This window comes from Mirounga leonina, unplaced genomic scaffold (assembly GCF_011800145.1).
Source record: "Mirounga leonina isolate KUSES-001 unplaced genomic scaffold, KU_Mleo_1.0 Mir_168, whole genome shotgun sequence".
Taxonomy (NCBI): Eukaryota; Metazoa; Chordata; class Mammalia; order Carnivora; family Phocidae; genus Mirounga; species Mirounga leonina.
In genome coordinates this window covers 35811042-35819221 of record NW_023270426.1, presented here as the reverse complement: position 1 = coordinate 35819221, position 8180 = coordinate 35811042, and the positions used below count along the sequence as shown (strand labels likewise).

At 37.1% G+C, this 8180-nt stretch overlaps 1 non-coding gene across 1 annotated transcript; it reads left to right on the top strand.

The window, feature by feature from the left end:
- The first annotated feature begins 3128 nt into the window (after window positions 1–3128).
- On the top strand, window positions 3129–3232 carry LOC118017192. Its single transcript, XR_004681062.1, has one exon. It is a non-coding gene; the product is annotated as a U6 spliceosomal RNA (small nuclear RNA).
- Window positions 3233–8180: the final 4948 nt, after the last annotated feature.

Sequence of the window (8180 nt, the reverse complement as noted above, 5' to 3'; positions counted from 1 at the left end):
TGGGTTAGCCTGGTGGTGGGTATTGAGGAGGGCACATTCTGCATGGAGCACTGGGTGTTATATGCAAACAATGAATCATGGAACACTACATCAAACACTAATGTTGTAATGTATGGTGATTAGCATAACATAATAATAATAAAAAAATGATCACCTTCATTGAAGGTGAGAAAATCCCTCTAGGCCTTGGCTCTGACTCTGCAGGAAAAACAGACAATGGAGAGGCAGATAAGGCTGCTTTCATTCTTTGTCATCTCTGAGGGACCTGGAAAGCCTGGAGGCCTGAGAATACTTCCTCCCCAAGGATATACTAGCATATCTTGGGGGACCTGAAGCTCAGTGTTGGGGTTTTGTATAAGTGTAGCACCTAGAATAATGGGTCGGATCTTCTTAATGGGCTGATGGGTGTAAGTAGATAGTGGTCTCAAGCAACTCAGCCTGCAAGTCAGAAAACACAAGCCTCCCCTAGTGAGCTAACTAAAGATCCTTCTGATGAAGTTAACTACATTCTCTGGTGTCTCACCTACTGCCTCAGTTTAACTCAGTGGTTCTCAGATGAGGGCAGTTTTGACCCGGGGGCCAGTGTTTGGAGGCATTTTTGGGTTGTGACAATGAGGAGAAGGGTGTTACTACTGTCTAGTTAGTAGAAGCCAGGAATGCTACTAAACATCCTCCAAGGCACAGGACACCCCCACCCCCATCCCAATAAAGAATTATCTGTAGGAGTATTTGATAAAACCGTCTCCAAACAACAACAACAACAACACAACTATTCAACCCTATAGCTAACATCGTACTTAAAGGTGAAAGAGTGCTTTCTCCCTAAGATGGGGAACACAGCAGTAATATCTTTTGTCCTACCTCTGTTCACTATTTCACTAGAGATACTAGCCAGTGTAATTTTGCAAGAGAATTAAAAGGCATATTTTGCAAAGGAAAAAATAAAGTGGTCTTTATTCATGGGTGACATGAACATGTACATAGGTAACCACAAGGAAGAATATCAAAGAAAGTGACTTGAACCAATAAGTGAGATGAGGAGGGTCTCAGTATCCAAGTCTGTACAAATTCATTTTATTTATAAATACTTGAAATAGTGAAAATTGAAATTTCCATTTATAATATTATCAAAAAATAAAACATTTAGAAGTAAATTTAATAAAATACAGGCAGAACCTCTGCACAGAAAACTATAAGGCAGTACTGAGAGAAATTAAAGCAGACCTAAATAAATGGAGAGAAATACCATGTTTGTGGATTGGAAGACTCAATATTGTTAAATGTCAGTTCTCCCTGAATTAATCTATGGATTTAAATCTTAATTTTCATCTCAGGAGGGTTTTATGTCCGAGGAATTGACAAGCTTATTTTGAAATTTATATGAAAAAGGAAAGAATCTGGAGTAGTTAAAATAATCTTGAAGGAGAACAGTTCTACTTGACTGTAGACTTTCTATAAAAATACAGTGATCAGGATGGTGAAACATTGGCATAAGTATAGACAAAGAGAACAGAATATAGTCCAGAAATAGACACATATTTACAGAGTAACTTGATTTTTTCAAGACACCGAGGCAGTTAAAAGAGGGAATGCGAAGTCTTATTTACGAATGGTACTGGAACAACTGGATGTTCACATGGAAAAAAATGCATCTCCACTCTACTTCAAGCCGTAAACAAAAATTAATTCACAGTGGATCACAGACGGAAAAATAAAACACTACTAGAAGAAAATGTAGGTTATTATTTTCCAAATTGGTGTTTGTGGTGGATGGTATGTTTGTGTCCTCCCAAAATTCACATATTAAAATCTAACCCCCAATGTGATGGTTTTAGGAGGTGGGGCCTTTGGGAGATGATTAGGCTGTGAAGGTGGAGCCATCATGAATGGGATTAGTGGCCTTCTAAGGGGCTGAAGAGACCAAAATTCTCCCCTTCTGTTGTGTGAGAACATAGCCAAGGCACAGCTGCCTGTGAAAAGGAAGCCGACACTCACCAGACACTGAATTTCCAGCACCTTGATCTTGTACTTCCCAACCTCTAGAACTGGGAGAAATAAAGTTCTGTTGTTTATAAGCCACCCAGTCTCTGGTTTTTGTTAGAGCAACCTGAACTGACTAAGACAATAGTAGGTCAATATTTCTTTGATAAGATACAGAAAATACCTTAAAAATTGATATATCATCAAAAGACTAAATGAGTAAGCATGCCACCAACAAGATGAAAATATTTGTAAAACATGTCTGATAAAACACTCAAATCATTATTACATAAAGAATTTCATACTTAATAAGAAAAAGACAAAAATTTCCAAAGTATTTCAATGAGCACTTTACAAAGGTACATATATGAATGGTTAGTAAACACAGTAAAGAGTGCTTAAAATTTTTAGCCTTCAGAGAAAAGCATTTACAAGCACATTGAGATAATACTATACACCCACTAGCATGGCCAAAATAAAAAATACCATCAACCCCAAATACTGGTGAAGATTGGAACCACTAAACTCTCCTACATTGCTGGTAGGGATATTAAATGTTAAAACTCCTTTGGAAAAAGTTTTTGTGCTTAAAATTAAAAGTTACCCAGAAGAAATAAAAATTTCTGTGTAAGAAAGACTTGTTAAGAATGATTGTAGCAGCTTCATTCATTACAGCCCTGAACTGGAAGCAACTCATTATCAACAGGAGAATGAATAATCCCATTTTGGTTTAGTTGTACAAAGTGGAGTACTACTCAGCAGTATAAATGAATGAGCTATTGGTACCCACAACAACATGAATGAGTCTCACAGACATAATGCTGAGCAAAAGAACCAAAATAACATAATACATCTTGCATAATTTCATTTTTAGGAAGTTCTAGACCAAAACCAATGCAAGGTTAAAAAAAATGATTGCCTCTGTGAAGTTAAGATTGATCAGAGAGAGACTTAAGAGAATGTTTTAAGGAGATGGAAATGTTCTATGTCATCAGGAGAGTGTGGGTTACACAGGTGTTTCTATGTTGCACAATTGTACTATTGGGATTTATGCATCTTTTTTGCATGGTCACTTGAACATTTAAAAATGTTAATAACAATAGCAGTATGGGGTAAAAAAATACTTCTCATTTTATAAAATTATATCCATGCTCACTTCAGCACACATATTAAAATTGGAATGATACAGAAAAGATTAGCATGGCCCCTTCACAAGGATGACATGAATAAAAGTATATTCTTGTTTAGTTTCAACTTTTCCTTGCAAAAATATTTGAACAAATTTCAGCTTTTGAGAATTTGCCTTAACTTTTAAATAATGCTGGAAATACTGTGAGACTATTTAAGAGTTCCTCATTGCTTAAGAACCAAAAATTATGTAATATTTGACAATTCAGTCCATATGCATGTTACATATAGATCTATAATCTATAATGTGCATATTACACGCATGTGGATATATAGAAAAGGGTTTCTTTTCTTTTTTTCTTTTTCTTTTCCTTTTCCTTTCTTTTCTTTCTTGAAGAGCACAGACAGGGAGGGGGGCAGAGAGAGAGAGAGAATCCCTAGCAGACTTCACACTCAGTGCAGAGCCCAACGCATGATTTCTGTCTCACAACCCTGAGATCATGACCTGAGCCGAAATCAAAAGTCAGATGCTTAACTGACTGAGCCACCCAGGCACCCCAGAGATCACGGTCTTTCTTAATCAAATGGAAATAGTCACCTGACTTTGAATTTACCTTTCACATGTTTAAAACAATTTTCGAGGATAAATGTAAAAGTGAGGAAATGCAGGTATCATCAAAGAATAAAAACTTGTAAATGTGATAAATTACAATTGTATAGACTAAAATATTTCTAAACAACTAAAGTTTTTTTTTAAAAGATATTTGAATGGCCTTAAAAAGTCTATTTTTTAGATCCATTTTAATAGAACTACTTGGAGTTATATTTTCAAAGTCAGAAATTGACTTAGAAAGGAGGCAGAATTTGATATCATTTATTTAAAATCATATTCCTTAATTTTAATGATTCTCCAAAGTGTTGATATTGTTAATTTTAATCTTTTATCTTGGAAAATTCTTCTCTTGTTATTTTGTATTTAGATGCTTTTTACAAAGCATCACATAAACATATTGTCATATAATTGCACACTAAAAATGAGTATAGGAATTCCATTTGTCTGTTTAATATTTTAAGAAAAAGTCAAAGTAAAGTGGTAGTCAATGTTCAGGAATCTTTTTAATCACTCTTCAACAGGGATAGCTGAAGAGATAGTTCATCAACTTTCTTGATAAGAAAAATTTTAAAAAGTTGTACACTTATAAATGAATGTGATTAAGGAGAAAGACACAATAGCCAAAGACAAGATTCCTCTCCAAATCATCAGGAAACTTTAGCGTTCTTCAGTTTATATCATCTACCAGGACCTATTGGCATTTTGAGCCATATCATAATAGGATGCATTTCAGGGTTATTCTTTTTTTTAAAATTTTTTATTGTTGTGTTAATCACCATACATTACATCATTAGTTTTTGATGTAGTGTTCCATGATTCATTGCTTGTGTATAACACCCAGTGCTCCATGCAGAACGTGCCCTCTTTAATACCCATCACCAGGCTAACCCATCCTCCCACCCCCTTGCCCTCTAGAACCCTCAGTTTGTTTTTCAGAGTCCATCGTCTCTCATAGTTCGTCTTCCCCTCTGATTTCCCCACTTCATTCTTTCCCTCCTGCTATCATCTTCTTCTTCTTCTTTTTTTTCTTTTAACATGTATTGTATTATTTGTTTCAGAGGTACAGGTATGTGATTCAACAGTCTTGCACAATTCCCAACGCTCACCATAGCACATATCCTCCCCAATGTCTATCACCCAGCCACCCCATCCCTCCCACCCCCCACCACTCCAGCAACCCTGTTTGTTTCCTGCGATTAAGAATTCCTCATATCAGTGAGGTCATAAGACAACCGACAGAATGGGAGAAGATATTTGCAAATGAAATACCAGATAAAGGGCTAGTATCCAAAATCTATAAAGACTTCTTAAGCTCAACACCCAAAGAACAAATGATCCAATCAAGAAATGGGCAGAAGACATGAACAGACATTTTTCCAAAGAAGACATCCAAATGGCCAACAGACACATGAAAAAGTGCTCAACATCACTCGGCATGAGGGAAATCCAAATCAAAACCTCAATGAGATACCACCTCACACCAGTCAGAATGGCTAAAATTAACAAGTCAGGAAACGACAGATGTTGGCGGGGATGCGGAGAAAGGGGAACCCTCCTACACTGTTGGTAGGAATGCAAGCTGGTGCAGCCACTCTGGAAAACAGTATGGAGGTTCCTCAAAAAATTGAAAATAGAGCTACTATATGATCCAGCAATTGCACTAGTGGGTATTTACCCCGAAGATACAAATGTAGGGATCCAAAGGGGTACATGCACCCTGATGTTTATAGGGTTATCCTTATGTTCTCATGACAATATGATTTTTTAAAAAGAATTTATTTATTTATTTGACAGAGAGAGAGAGAGAGAGGGTGCACAAGCAGGGGGAGCAGCAGAGGGAGAGGGAGAAGCAGGCTCCCTGCTAAGGGAGCCCGATGGAGGGCTCGGTCTCAGGACCCTGGGATCATGACCTGAGCTGAAGGCAGACGCTTAACTGACTGAGCCACCCAGGCACCCCGACAATATGATTATGGAAGCTAGTTCTAGAAGTGAGAGAAAGCCTTCAATTTTACTTGCATTGATAAATAATATCAATCAATTCATTGACAATGCTCTTTGAAAATGTGATCTGTTATTATAAGTGTTCTTTGATATCCTGAAAATTTGGGGCTTTCAACTTTGTTTAAAAGACTAGTTTTTGTATAGTAAAGACAGGCTTTACTTAGCCATGCCTGTTCCATGTCTGGATTCTCCTAACCCTGTTCTTGTAAACCATATTTATTAAGCCCAAAATGGTATTTAGTTCTCGTTGCGTGGCATCATTGGAAAATGGTTGAAATTTTATTCCTTTAATTATGTGTTTTTCTCATGAAAAGATGCTACGTCTTTTTTTTTTTTTTTTTAAGATTTTATTTATTTATTTGACAGAGAAAGACACAGCGAGAGAGGGAACACAAACGGGGAATGGGAGAGGGAGAAGCAGGCTTCCCGCTGAACAGGGAGCCCGATGCGGGACTCGATCCAGGGACTCCAGGATCATGACCTGAGCCAAAGGCAGTTGCTTAACCAACTGAGCCACCCAGGAGCCTGCACTTTGTATTTCTTTTTTTCTTTTTTTTTTTTTTTAAGATTTTATTTTATTTATTTATTTGAGAGAGAGAATAAGAGAGAGAGACCATGAGATGGGGGAGGGTCAGAGGGAGAAGCAGACTCCCCGCTGAGCAGGGAGGCTGATGCGGGACTCGATCCCGGGACTCCAGGATCATGACCTGAGCCGAAGGCAGTCGCTTAACTGACTGAGCCACCCAGGCACCTGATGCTACGTCTTTATAGAGATGGTTACTTCAGGATGTGGTTTTAGACCCGACACATACAGCCCATACATGTGACTCCATACCTAGTGTAAAATGTTGAATCCTGTTTTCCTCATTAGCATTTATTGTAAATGTTCTCCTGTGTAACTAAAGATGCTGTTTGTATTATAGGCACATACCATAATTTGCTTAATCATTCTTTCACTGTTGGACACTTCCTTGTATTATATACAGTTCTCTAGGGAACATCTGTGTGCATACATTTTTATCTGCATTTTGGATTTTTTCCTTAGAATAGATTCCCAGCTGTGAAACTGCCAGGTCAAATACTCTTCCAAATTGCTTTCCAAGAAGGCAGTTTTCTTTCTTTTTTTTTTTTATTTTTATTTTTTAAAGATTTTATTTATTTATTTGACAGAGAGAGACACAGCGAGAGAGGGAACACAAGCAGGAAGAGCGGGAGAGGGAGAAGCAGACCCCCCACTGAGCAGGGAGCCCGATGTGGGACTCGATCCCGGGACTCCAGGATCGTGACCTGAGCCGAAGGCAGTCGCTTAACCAACTGAGCCACCCAGGCGCCCGGCAGTTTTCTATCAGTAGAGATAGATAGGTATGCTCGTCTCATTGTCCACTTGCCAAACTTATTATAATCCCTGTTTTTGCTAGTTTAGATGGAATTTCATTGTTTTAGTTTGCGTATCTTAGATGACTCATGAGGATGAAACTTAAAAACCCATTGTTCATGCCTTTGTCTTTCAGGGTTTTAGAATTTTCTTAATGATTCACATGATCTCTTTTTTTGTCTAAGGATTTTATTGTCTCTCATAACAGTTTTTTTATGTATAGGCATTTATTTTTAATATGGGCAAGGAAAAGAAGGAATTAATGATTGGTTAATTCTGATTTTTAATTCAGAGAAGTAATTTTTTATGGGGTCAGGCAATATCCTTTAACATTGATTATTTTGTGCAAAAAATTCCATGGGCAAATGAAATCTTAACACTGTTAGTGCCTGAATAGGGGATTTCATTAGTAGTTTGATAATTAACCTGTGGCATATAGTTGGCTTTTATTTTTGGAATATCATTGCTTTAAAACTACAGCTAAAGAAGGCAGATGGTTAACATGTTTTCTCCTTCCCTGAAAATATCCAAGACTGGAACCAATATTATCAGTCTCTAATGGAGGTTGGTAATGTCAAGATGGTTTGTGGCCATGTCAAGATGTTGAGTCAGTACCCAGGTCATTGCTCATTAAAGATGATGCTCTTTGGACCAACAGGAGACCCAGCAACAGGATCTTGACAATTTCTGATTCTCCCTCATATTCCTTCAAAATAGTGCAGAACATTTTGTTCTTTAGAAAACATTCAGGCCTCTTTCCTTAAGTTACAGCACTTACTATTTTTCTATTTGTGTTATTAGTCTGTGCTTTTTTTTTTTTTTGTAACCATGAATACTTTGGGGGAAATAACATTTTTAATAAATCATTATGCCTTTGCTTTATTTGTGTCTACATACTCTCCCATTAGTCATTCTATGTGTATGTTTTTGCATGTGAATGTATAGCTTTTTTCAAATATGGATTATTCCATTTTGACAAAACATTAATTATTTTCTGCTCTTCCACAGTCACTTCTTATTAGGTGTGTCATTTAATATTCACCAATCATTAATTTCTTCTTTTCCTTGCCCATACTTTTTGTC